The sequence below is a fragment of the Pongo abelii genome, chromosome 5, assembly GCF_028885655.2.
Source record: "Pongo abelii isolate AG06213 chromosome 5, NHGRI_mPonAbe1-v2.0_pri, whole genome shotgun sequence".
NCBI lineage: Eukaryota > Metazoa > Chordata > Mammalia > Primates > Hominidae > Pongo > Pongo abelii.
In genome coordinates, this window is record NC_071990.2 from 47,298,632 (window position 1) to 47,312,042 (window position 13,411).

Sequence of the window (13,411 nt, forward strand, 5' to 3'; positions counted from 1 at the left end):
TAGATAAAACTCAGTACATAGCCCTGGTCACAAGATTAATCACTTATACCCCGGTTATTTTGTATCAAAAAAATCACAAAATGTTAGAATTGTTCTGTCTAATACAGTAGCCATTAGCCATGTGTGGCTATCTAAATTTCAATTACAGTTAAAATTAAATTAAATTTAAAATTCAGTTGCTCAGTCACATTGACCACATTTCCAGTGCTCAGGGGCCACATGTGGCTAGGGGCTACCATATTGGGTAGCTCAACACAGAACGCTTACATCGTTCCTAAGTTTTACTCCACAGCATTGATAGAACTTAAAGGAATATCTTCTTCTGACCTCTCAATGTTTCTTTTACATCTCACAGGAGAAGATGAGAAAGAACTCAAGAGTCCTCCAGTGGAATAAGTGTCCTTGCTTAGCAGTCCAGAGTACACAGAGTAGGGCTCTCCATCCAGCCCTTACCTTGCTTCCTGGGTGTGCTTAAACTTCATACAAACGCTGCCATCTCTCCAGTGCCACCCTACACTGCCTTCTAATCTGAAAAGCCGAGAAAAGGCATTAGAGACAAGGAAGAACTACCATAGAGGTGGCCTATGTCTCAGCAGAGACCTTTTCTAGGGCTTTCTAGGGCAGCATGAAAAATAAGCAATGTGACATGTACAGCTTTTGAATTTACCTTCTCCTTTTGGAAGAATGATCCTCTTATGTCCCACCTTCCTGTTTGCCAAAGACTCCTTATAAATCTATTGCTTTAAAATTCTTTGGCAGCAGCCTGGGCTCTAGATTATTCTTCAGGGTCTTGTTTCCCCACAGCTTACCTGCTCTGAGTTCTATTCCTTCCCGCCTGCGCTTTCTGCTTTCTAAAAGAGATGAATGTTTGTCTCTAGAGCAGTGTTTTACAAACTTTCTTGACAGGATCCCATAGAAAGAAAGATATGTTATAACATGAATATATGTTTGTGTGTGTGTGTGTGTGTGTACCTTGGATATTTTCTACTTGTTTTTATTTATTTCATTTTTATTAGTAAATTGTTATATTCTACTAAACTGATTTTGCAATACCCTCATGAAGCACAGTCACATTGCAGAGTGGGGGTTGTGCCCCTTCCAGCCCCTTTTCCACTTTTTCTTCACTTTTTTTTTTTTTTTTTTTTTGAGATGGAGTCTCCCTCTGTTGCCCAGGCTGGAGTGCAGTGGCATGATCTCGGCTGACTGCAACCTTCACCTTCCGGGTTCAAGCGATTCTCCTGCCTCAGCCTCATGAGTAGCTGGGATTACAGGCGCCCATCACAACGCCTGGCTAATTTTTGTATTTTTAGTCGAGATGGAGTTTCACCATGTTGGTCAGGCTGGTCTCAAACTCTAGACCTCAGGTGATCCGCCTGCTTCGACCTCCCAAAATGCTGGGATTACAGGCGTAAGCCACCATGCCCGGCCACTTTTTCTTCACTTCTAGGGAAGGATTTTTAAATTTGAATTCCCGGGAGCTATTTAGACCACAGTTTATAGTGCTGGAGCTTTCAAATGGGATAACAGTCTTGGTGCCTGCGGAGTGATCCGTTCTGCCTCTTTGTGCCAGAGTCTGCTTCCAAATGGGAGACCTGGCCTGCATACGGCTCTCTGCTTGCTCTGTCTGTGTTTCTCTCTCTCTCTTACCTCCTCTCTCACTTTGAAAAATCTTTCTCATACATGTAGTCCAGGCCTGAGGCTGTAAAGCCAGCTTGAGAAGGCCTGAGGACAGCTCTGGGCGTTGTGGGAAAGCCTTCTCTCATAGACTCCACCTCTTTATTCCCTCTTCTCCCACCCCAGAGGTATATTCTGGCATCCTTGGACTTGCTACAGATGGTAAACTCTAACAGCGTCAGAGTTTCAGACAAGTGAGGAAGGGAGGGAAGAGAAGGAAAGGAGAAAACATTTAGGAGTTCATTAGAAAATGTGGGTGTCCCCATCTCACCGTAAACCTACTAAATCTTGGACAGGTCAGACCCAGCTATGTATATTATAATTATAATTATTATTATCGAGACATGTTCTTGCTCTGTCACCCAGGCTGGAGGTGCAGTGGTGTAGTCATGGTTCACTGCAGCCTTGACCTCCTGGGTACAAGTGATCCTCCCACCTCAGCCTCCTGAGTAGCTGAGACTACAGGCTAATTCTATTAATTTTTTTTGTAGAGACAAGGTTTCACTATATTGTCCAAGCTGGTCTTAAACTCCTGGGCTTAAGCAATTCTCCCACCTCAGCCTCCAAAGTGGGACTGCAGGCATGAGCCACCATGCCAGGGCAGCCCATGTGTATTATTAAAGCTACACGAGCAATGCTCACATCCAGGCAGGTTTGCGAGCTGTTATTCTAGACTCTTTTAAGTATAAGAAAAACGATTTCTCCAGGGGAAAGCGGCTGAGGGAGAGGTTGTGGCACCTGTGGCCTCCACTGCACCCCCTCCTCCTTAAAAAAATAAAAATAAAATAAAAAATAAAGATTTCTCCACCTAGCCTAGTCCTGTGATAGGAGTTCTACTCTGGGATTTGAAACCAAAGCTCAAGCGAATCAAAATTGTTTTCTTTGCTTCCTTGGTGCATATAGCTCCCTCTGGGATACAGTTGGAAGATTTAGGAAGTAAAAATACAACGTACCCTCAAAATTTTGAATTTCAAATAAACAATTTTTTTTTTTAGTTAAGTATGCCCTGTGCAATATTCGCAACATTATTTGTTGTCTAAAATTATTTGTTTCTTATCTGAAATTCAAATTTAACTGGACATCCTGTATTTGACAACTAGTCAAAGGTGGGAAAAAATGAAATCTCAAGGCACATGGTCAAAATGGGCTCTGTAGCTGTACTAGCCAGGGTCCTGTTCCCAGCTTTGACATTTATCAACTGGATGCCCTTTGGAATTGTCTCAGGTTTTCTATACTTGGTTTACCCATCAAGAATACGGGGAAAATAGTATTTAATTCACAGGCCCTTAGGAGAATTGAATGAGTACTTTGCAAGTAAAATACCCAGAGCAGTGCCTAGTATTTCAACCTTAACATCAGTTTTTATAGTTACTTGCTGGATTGTGTCAGAATTTGACTTCTCTGAGTGCACTTGGGTTAACTGATGGCAATCGCTCTGGAAATGGAGGGATCCCAGCTTTGAAGCAATAAAGTACATTTTTAAAGTAATTGAATTATCTGACTCAAAGGAGGGTCCACAGCAGCAAGGATGTCAGGGATTGCTTTCCTTGTGTGCAGGGTCATCATAAATCCCTCTGAACTTCGCCTTTAGTAAACATAAACCCTATGGTATTTTCATTGCTTCCATTCCAAGCCAGAATGGTCCTGATTATTTAGAAATTCTCAGAATCCTTGTGTCCTTGCCACAGATGAGGAGCTGTTGTTGTCATTAGAGCATGACATGTTTCCATCACACCTTGTGCTGTGGCTGCTGGGGCCAGTGATGCCTGACCTGCAGCTGTGTGGGCACCAGCTTCCTTGGGAAGACTTGGCCATGGTGGGACCCCCCCCCGCACCCCGGCCGCACTTCCTTGAATTCATTCAGTGAATTCATTCCCTGTCCTTCAGTTTACAGGAAACAATCATTAGAACTTGCTATTATGCCTCTGGAGAAGGCTGGCTGTTGTCTCCCTGTTCTTTCAGTTATATACTTATGGACTCCAAATATCATTTATTTATGCCAACAGCTGTCTCCTTATCAACAGCAGGCTTAGCTGAAATTGCTTACACCTATACTTTCCAGCATTCTTGGCAGCAATCTAATCTTAGGCACAGTTGAACTCTGCGCTGTTTCTCTGGCATCAATATTTATGGGATTATGTTTCTTTCTCTATAAATAGAATTCCCAGTAGAGCTGTCTCTTTCCTGTCCATCTTGGCCTCACATGCGCCCATGTGCACACACACATTGATGAAAAGAGCAGGTCTCCACATAGGATCTAAAAGAAATCATGACTCAAAAAGAATTAGGCAGGTGACCTGTAAAACCTTAGTTTTGTTTTACCTCTCATTTTATCAGTTTTTGATAACATTTTCATTGGCATCTATCTTTTCTAGGAACTGTTGGGCCACTTGCCTTTGAGAAAAGCTTCTGTGTGTTTCTGTAACTGGACAGAGACAGAGGAGAAGACAGCTGAGAAAACAGGTGGGAGGACAGAAAAAGATAGCCACTTCCATCTTTGGAAAAGTGGTTGGAAGTTTGGTAAGTTATATGAGCGAGACAAACTTCCTCTGGAAGGACAGTAATTTAAAGTCATTTAAAATCTCAGGGAAGGTCTATATACATGTGTGCACAGTAAAATTGTAAACACGTTTTATATTTTAACATGTTTAACACATTCATGTTTATAAACACAGCAGGAAGAGGTCTGGATGAATTACACGGTAACCTCATGTTTGTACCTCTTCTGTGAGGATTAACTCTGTGGGCTCGGTTTCCTCCTTCATACAGTAAAGGGAAAAATAAAGTGAGCTCAGATCTATTCACATTCAGGTTTCATTATTACATGCCCATTCCCCACATTCTATTTGTAGATTACTTATTTAATTGTTCTTTTATCAACGTCTGGCAGTCACCAAACCTAAGCCTGGAAAGATTACCGATTTCTACTCATTTTTATTTTTGTTTTCTCCTCAGACTGGTTATTAAATTCTTTAACATCTTTTGAGATGAGCTAAGAACCTACTAAGAATTTAATTATTGGGTTCAGAACAGAGGTATAATTTTTAAGAATTCTGGACTTATAAGTCTGGAAGCGACAAAAAGAATTACTTGGCTCAGTCAAACAGGAGCAATCTGCTAAACTTGCATTTGTTCAACTACCGTATACTGAGAGCCTCCAATTTCCCAGGCATTGTGCTATGCACTGGCTGTTAACAATATCGTCATGCAGGATTATCACGCATGGTAGGTCCACACCTCAAGAGAAACTCCAAAAGCCACAATCCAGACCCACTTTTGGGAACTTCTGGTTACCGAGAATCTCTGTTCCGGGATCCCTATTTTAACTCTCCTATGTTTCATTGACTGGTTGTGCCTTCAGAGTCCAGTTTGTGACCCTGCCTCCGAATCTGATCCGTTTCCATCCCAGAATTGAGATATGTGCTTCTAAGTTTGTGTTTCCTTTGCCACTCATTAGAATTTCATTCAGCTCAAGAGTATTTCTCCTGCTGCTGGTGCCTTCAGCCTAGCACAGCTGTCTGCTCCTTCCTAACGAGGATTCTGTTTTTCTATTTAGTCTGCGCTTTGCATCTGAGAAGAGTTTCACTCAGGATGATTTGGTGTTTTTAGCTCATTGCTCAGTATGCCTTCTGGCATTCTAGTAGGGTTCATTTCCCACAGAAGACCAGTCCAGCTTATTTACACTGTAAAAGGCTTAGCTGCAAGCCTCATGGGTTGGCTCTATTCCAAACCCTTGTAACTGAAGATGCTCACCAGCCGCTTCTGGTTCGGTATAGCAGGAGTGACCATGAAACCCTTAAAAGATGATTAACGGCATTCTACAAAAGGTGCCAAGCTCTTTCTTCTAGCCAAGATTTCAGCTTAGAAACAGGACCCAGTCTTCCTGTAATTCCTAGGTAGGGCTCATTTCTCATCTCCTCTACTCGACTTCATTTAAAGTAGGTGAAGTCCAGATAATTTGAGCTTCTTGAATTGTTTGCTTTTAAAAATAAAAAAGTACCTGAGCAGAACTCCAGAGAGGTGATAGCTACCTAATAAAAAGAAATACAATAATTCCTTCTAATTTACAAAGTGTTTTTAATAAGTTTTGATTTGATTATTTTGGCAATTGTGTAAGTGGAATTTATTTTCATTTCACAATTGCAGAAAATGAAAAGGTAACATTTCAATTCTAAATACAAAGAATTTCTTAACTATTTCCCTAAGTTTCTCAGCCCAAAGAATCAAGTATTTCCCTTAGACCATAAGCCAGTTAGTTTTTGTTGCTTGGGGCATGATTTTAATAAAATCATGATTGTTAATTTGATCTCCACCTGAGTTCCTTACAAACAATTCTTTTTTCAGAAAAAGGAAGAACATATATTTCAAAGCTATCTTCCTGTTCCTGCATTAAGTTGCATGTTCTCACTTACAGTGGCAGCTAAGCACTGGGTACACATGAACATAAAGATGGAAACAATCAACACTGGGGACTCCTAGTGCAGAGAGAGAGGGAGACGGGGAAAGGGCTGAAGAGCTACCTATTGGGCCAGGCGCAATGGCTCAAGTCTGTAATCCGAGCAATTTGGGAAGCGGAGGCTGGTGCATTGCTTGAGCTCAGGAGTTCGAGACCAGCCTGGGCAACATGGTGAAACCCCGTCTCTACCAAAAATACAAAAATTAGCTGGGCATGGTGGTATGCACCTGTGGTCCCAGCTACTTGGGAGGCTGAGGTGGGAAAGTCACCTGAGCCCTGGAGGCGGAGGTTGCAGTGAGCCAAGATCGTGCCACTGCACTCCAGCCTGGGAGACAGAGGGAGACCCTGTCTCAAAAACAAAACAAAACAAACAAACAAACAAAAAACAGCTACCTATTGGGTACTATGCTCACTACCTGGTGACAGGATCATTTGTACCCCAAACCTCAACATTACACAATATACCCATATTACAAAACTGCACAGGTACCCCCGATGCTAAAATAAAAGTTGAAATTACACAAGAAAAAACAAGCTATCTTCCTGACAAATATGATTGTCCCCAGTGTCGAAGGAGAGTCAGGAGCCTAAGGCTGGAAACACAAATGATCAGGCCTGCTGGAAAACCCCTGCAGAACAGGCTCTGTGGGACCTTTATATGTGAATGGTCAGATTAAAGATATCACAAACTCTTCTTGGGTGATCTATTTTAAATAGGAGTAAAACATACTTCTCCGACTTCTCATTCAGTGCTTACACTGATAAATCTTCACTGTTTCAAACCTACCAAAACCCACTAATTCTTTACGTTTCCCTTTACATATGAGTAGTATTTTCATCATAATTTTCTTAACAAGTAAAAATAAGTTTTAAAATCATATTCCCCAGATGCTTCTTCTAGAAATAGAACCAGTTGACTGGCATTCCGCCTATCCTGAAAATATCACATCAATTCATCCTCAGAAACCATCAAGATGCTACACCATACAGAATGAAAAGCAAACTCAAGATCATGGCAGTTTTGAACTCCCACAATTTGCCCTCAAACTTCCCTTCTGTTAAGCTTCCTTTCATGCACCTGAATTCCAGGCAAACCAGGATTTAACTTTTAACTTTTCTAAGTTAAAAGGAAAGTGCTGCTTCAAAAGGTTTATATATTTTGAGTTTTTATAGACATGGCCAAATTACCCTCCTAACCTGTACTCATTTATACTCACTGGTAAGGTGCAGAAATGCCTGTTTCATCACTCCATCTACAGTATCTTTTTAATGTTCCCAAACAGATAGGCAAAATTTTTGCCGTATTGTTTTAATTTTCCTGTGTTTGACTATCAGTAAGTTTAAGCATTTTTCAGGGATTTACTGACCATTTGTATTTTTTTCCAGCTTGACTATTTAAGTCATTTTCCTAAGTTTTCTGTTGGAATGTTCATCTTTTTCTTAAAAATTGTGTGTTAGGAACTCATTTTGTCTTCGTCGCTCCTGTTATAGGTATTTGCTCATGATTTGTACTTCATCTTTAAACCTTTTGCATTATTTTCTTCTGCACAGAAGATTAAAATGTTCATGAAATCACATCTGTTAATCTTTTCCATTATGGATTTTACTTATTCATTTTTACTTTTAGTTGTATTTAGTGACAGGGTCTCATTCTGCTGCCCAGGCTGGAGTGCCATGCCATGATAATAGCTCACTGTAGCCCCATCCTGGGCTCAAATGATCCTCTTGTCTCAGCCTCCTGAGTGGCTGGGACTATAGGCACACACCTATAGTCCATCCAGCTAATTCTTTTTTAATTTATTTTTTTGCAGAGACATGGTCTTGACATATTGCTCACACTGGTCTTGAACTCCTGGGCTCAAGTGATCCTTCTTCCTCAGCCTCTCAAAGTGCTGAGATTTCAGGTATGAGCCACCACACCCAGCCCCATTATGAATTTTAAACTTAGGGTTGTGTGAAGAATGTGTGGTTTTGTTTGCTTGTTTGTGTTTTGAGGCGGAGTCACGCCCTGTCGCCCAGGCTGAAGTGCAGTGGTGCAATCTCTGCTTACTGCACCCTCTTCCTCCTGGGTTCAAGCGATTCTCCTGCCTCAGCCTCCCGAGTAGCTGGGACTACAGGTGCACGCCACCATGCCCGGCTGATTTTTGTATTTTTAGTAGAGATGGGGTTTCACCATGTTGGCCAGGTTGGTCTCGAACTCCTGACCACAGGTGATCTGCCCGCCTCAGCCTCCAGAAGTGCTGGGATTACAGGCATGAGGCACCATGTCCAGCCGAAGAATGTGTTTTCTATAAAAAGATTGGAAAACATTCTTCTACATTTTAGTCTAACACTTACTTAGTTCTTTAAATTATTTTTAATACACTTAAATCTTCAATCTTTCTTAAGTTAATTTAGGTTTTGGGACAAAATAAGTAAATATTCAATCCTGCTGGAATTTATTTAGGTTTTCAGATTTCCTTTCATTTCCTCCAAGTGAATAGCCAAGTTTGCCAACTATATTTCCCAATGAAACAATTTTTTATTTAGACTACCTTGATAATTCTTTATCAATTTTATCTATTTATTTTAAATTTTATTTTTAATTGACAAATAATAATTGTACACATTTATAGAGTACCTAGTGATGTTTTGATATATGTGATATACAGTGATCAGATCAGGGTAATTAGCATATCCCTCATCTCAAACGTTTATCATTTCTTTGTGTTGGGAACATTGAATATTCTCCTTCTAGCTATCTGAAACTATATATATTGTTAACTATAATCATTGTACAGTGGTATAGGACACTATAATTTATTCCCCTATCTAGCTGTAAGCTTGTTTAATGAGACCCACCTTTTTCTATACAATTCTGACCTAAATATATTTATAAAATTCTACACCTATCTACATCTTTTACCAATTACTTGCTTAATTGATACCTTGGTCAACAACATAAAAGAGTATGATATGCCTAAGAAATATATCATTAAGTGTCTTATCAGAAATAATTAGCTTGATTCTCTAAGAGATGAAGCATAGGGAAGTCTCCAAGTAGAGTCAGGCTGCATGCCGTACAAACACAAGTGTAAAAGGTGTTCATGGAAAATATAACCTGCTTAACACAAATTCTCTTTACCCAAAACTTTGCAGGTGTGAATCTGTTGTACTATGACAGGCTGTCCCAACTTCACAAATGTATAATAAATATCTGCTTATCCCAAAACAGTAAAGAAACTCTTATCAGGTTTTAAAGTTTTGTCTTCCAAGAAAGAAGAAAAGAATAAGAAAATTTTCTTAAGGACTTTAAAGTCTTTAGATTTGTGGACCTCTGGAGATTAAAAACTGACATTTGCACTAAGACCAAGAAGACACCATGAGGATCTGATAATGCTCATCAACAAAACGTAACTGGAGTTTGCAGTTTTAGGACTGCATACCTCATTGCTGTTCATCTCTGCATTTTATTTATTCAACTGACTACACGTAGGAAATTCATTTTAACTCTATGAAATGCTAGGGCATATTCCACTTCTATTATTAATTCCTATGACTTTTCATTCTCAACATGCCAGATCCCAGTTTCCATCAGCCACTGACCAGGAGCCTCTATGAGATTATCTGTGGCTTATTGGGGAGGGGAAGTGATAAGAAGGCTTCCCTTCCTTAGTGGTTTTGTGTACTATGGGTTGAGTTTATCAAGGCTTGAACCCAGCTGTGAATGGAAGAGGGTATGTTTCAGACCACGATGCTATAGACCTTTAGTACTATCCCTCCAAGATCCTAAATTGTTTTCACATCTATTAAAACCATGTATCTCTGGGCGTGGTGACTCACGCCTGTAATCCCAGCACTTTGGGAGGCCAAGGCCGGTGGATTACTTGAGGTCAGGAGTTTGAGAAGAGCCCGGCCAATATAGTGAAACTCTGTCTCTGCTAAAAATACAAAAATTAGCCAGGCGTAGTGGCAGGTGCCTGTAATCCCAGCTACTCAGGAGGCTGAGACAGGAGAATCGCTAGAACCTGGGATGTGGAGGTTGCGGTGAGCCAGGATTGTGCCGCTGCACTCCAGCTTGAGCGACAGAGTGAGAGACTCTGTCTCAAAAATAAATAAATAAATAGATAAATAAATAGATAAATAAAATAAAATAAAACCATGTATCTATCCAGTCAAGAAATCTGAAGGCCTTGAAGTCTTGCGAGCACTACTCTGCTAAGACAAACACAATTTAGGAAAATCCCAAGACGTATGTATTTGGCAACAGCGTTTCCCCTTCTCTACAAGCTATGGGTGTTCCCTGCCAAAGAACATTACAAAGAGAACCAGGCGGCTGGGCGTGGTGGCTCACGCCTGTAATCCCAGCACTTTGGGAGGCTGAGGCAGGAGGATCACGAGGTCAGGAGATCAGGAAATCGAGACCATCCTGGCTAACACGGTGAAACCCTGTCTCTAATAAAAATACAAAAAATTAGTCAGGCATGGTGGTGGGTGCCTGTAGTCCCAGTTACTCGGGAGGCTGAGGCAGGAGAATGGCGTGAACCCAGGAGGCGGAGCTTGCAGTGAGCCGAGATCACGCCACTGCACTCCAGCCTGGGTGACAGAGCGAGACTCCATCTCAAAAAATAAAATAAAATAAAATAAAATAAAATAAAAAAATAACCAGGCAAAATATTTTGAAAGTTACAAATATAAACATTTAGATTAGGTAGGTTACATAACACAGCTTCCTAAGGGTGTCCTTAAGCAAAATTGTGAATTCAGTGATACTTGTCCTGGGGATGCCACCCCCCACTTTGTGACTTGTGCACCCTTGTGACGCACACCCCTACCACTGCTAATGCCCTCAGATACCCAGTACCCTCTTGCTTCTGCCAGTTTTTACTTTACTTACTCTCAGCCAAAGCACTAAAATCATTTATTTATATCCAAATTTGAATGAATGTGTTCATTTACTTTTTTAAAGAGATGTTTGCATTCCTTTAGTTGTGTAATGAAAGACACCAGAAGGCACATTGTTGTGAAAGTATGGTGCTTTCCTTGCCCTCAGCCCAGCAACAGACAGACCCTGTTATGGGGACACTGTCCGTGTTTTTTTAAAGAAATTTACTCTCCTTTTGGAGAAGAAAGACATACGAGGCATCCAACAATAATTCACATCAGCTTGGGGTTGTGCACAAAAGGTGAGTTTGCAAGTTGAGCTTGTCAGACTCCACAGGCATACACTCCTATTTCCAATCTTAATGCTTATTGGCACTATTTTACAAATGAAATAACCAGGACAAGACAACTAAATAATTTGCTCAATGTTTTACTACTTGTCAGTGGTTGAATAAAGTATTATGGGACCATTATTAGAACACTGTTGTCAATTTGGGTTATGGTTAGATAATGAGTGGTGCTTTCTTAATGAAAACAGAGCATTAAAAAAGGCTTGTGTTGCTTCACACAGAGCGCATCTGAAGTGCATACATTTGTTCAGCGGATGAATTTATCTCTCAGGAATCATCTGGGCATGTGTAAATTTCCTTATATTGGTAGCTGTAGACATGAGGGAATATTACCAACATCCTAGAGAAAGGATCACGAAACTCCACAAGACTAAGGGAATGAGTACGAATGAAGGTGGAACATCTAGGAGAGTGCACTTACTGAAAGCACCAGTGTATGTTGCATCCCCACTCCTACCTCTGGTCACATTCATATCCATGCACACACATGTACAAGCACAGACCCGTACACAAGTGGAGTGAATAAAAGAGAGTCCCCACTGTCAGGTAGAGACCCAGGGCCATGTGAAAAAGCTGAGTCTGGTGGAAGAATGTAAGCCTAGGGCACTCCTTCCTAAAATCCATATAGCGTGTTTGTCTCCTTCTACAGTAAGTTTCTTGAGAGATGGATCTTGCTTATTCATTTGTATCCTTGGCATCCTACGTAGGGCTGGAAGCTTTCAATACAAAAGTTTGCAAAAAGATTGAATAAATAAATCAATAAAGGAGTGAAAAAAAAAGGCTTGTGTTAATATTCTAACATATTAAAGAATGTACCTTTATTTATTTTTTGTTATTCTCTCCTCTGTTTGTAATCTCCAGCCCATGAATGCTATTATCAAGTTGAGCTTAATGGATCTCAACATGGAAAAGCCAAGGTCATCACTTCTCCACGCCTCTCCCACCTTGACCTTCTTTCTATACCTCCTTCAGTATCTTTCCTTCATGTAGTCTCTGGCATGGTACATTACATAGGCCACCAGGTTTACATAAATGGATTTTTCATGAAAACAAAGAAAAGAGAAAAGAAAAATTATATATTTTCAAGGCCTCTACTAAGAAAATACAGTGTGTCATTTTATATTTATTTGGGGAAGTAGCAGGAGAAATGATTAGTCAATTCTAGGGTTTTTTGGAGTCCTGGGAAGAAGTTAAATTGAGAAGTACTTCCTGGTTATATATGGATTCAGGCAAAGCTTAAACTAATTCACCCTAAGGAAAAATAAGCTTAATTCTCTCAAGCATAATTTTATTTTAAGAGATTGCAAGGGTTAACGTATTATGAATTAGTGAAAACCATAAGACTGATACTTTAACAAGTATCTTTGGTGGAGCCCTTTTTATTCTAGGCAATCTACCTCCCTGGCACATCAGAACAATGGGGGTCCTGTGTTATCACAGAGGGAAGAGTGTGCTTTCAGTCAGAAAATCTGGAGCTTGAGCCTCAGCCAATCACCTCATTATAGTTAGTAAGCCGGTTGAAATCTGTTGTTTCTGCTCATTGCTTTTTCAACTCTGTTCCCTTATTTAACCATTTTCAGGAAATGAGATATTGAAATCAGAATTTTTTCTTCAAGGAGAGAAAAAATAATCTCAGATTAACAGGTAGTATTGGTCATCGTAATACACGTTCTTAGTAATCAAAGTACAGTTATTGGGCTTACCTGTTGATTTATCTCTTCACACCACAACTCGAGGGAGCCCTTCCTTCAGTATACTTGTGGCTCAATCACTTCTTATGCTGTTTGGGAAGAAAGTATTAGTATCTGAGCCACAGCAGCTCACTGGCATGAACACAGGCTCACTGATCCATCAGCAATTCCTGGCACACATTACTGCCTGTGCAGGTAGACAAGCCTGGGACACACCCCCTTCAAGAAGGAAACAAAATACTTTTCTGCTAACTCCGCCTCCCCCTTAAAGTCACTATCAGGTCTGGTAAGAGGAAGGAGCACAGAGCTCAAGACTTAATGATTCTCCCAGCAGACATAGATGGGTGTCTGAAATCACAGAAGGGAAATGGGAGAGA

At 40.5% G+C, this 13,411-nt stretch overlaps 1 protein-coding gene across 2 annotated transcripts in view; it reads right to left on the reverse strand.

Moving 5' to 3' along the window:
• Nucleotides 1–13,188, reverse strand: part of ADGRF1 (adhesion G protein-coupled receptor F1) — a 51,097-nt gene extending 37,909 nt beyond the window's left edge. For both annotated transcript variants that reach the window (XM_002816963.6, XM_054557611.2), the window contains exon 1: nt 13,047–13,188. The gene's annotated coding sequence lies outside the window, so the exon portion shown is untranslated. The remainder of the gene's footprint in view (nt 1–13,046) is intronic.
• Nucleotides 13,189–13,411: the final 223 nt, after the last annotated feature.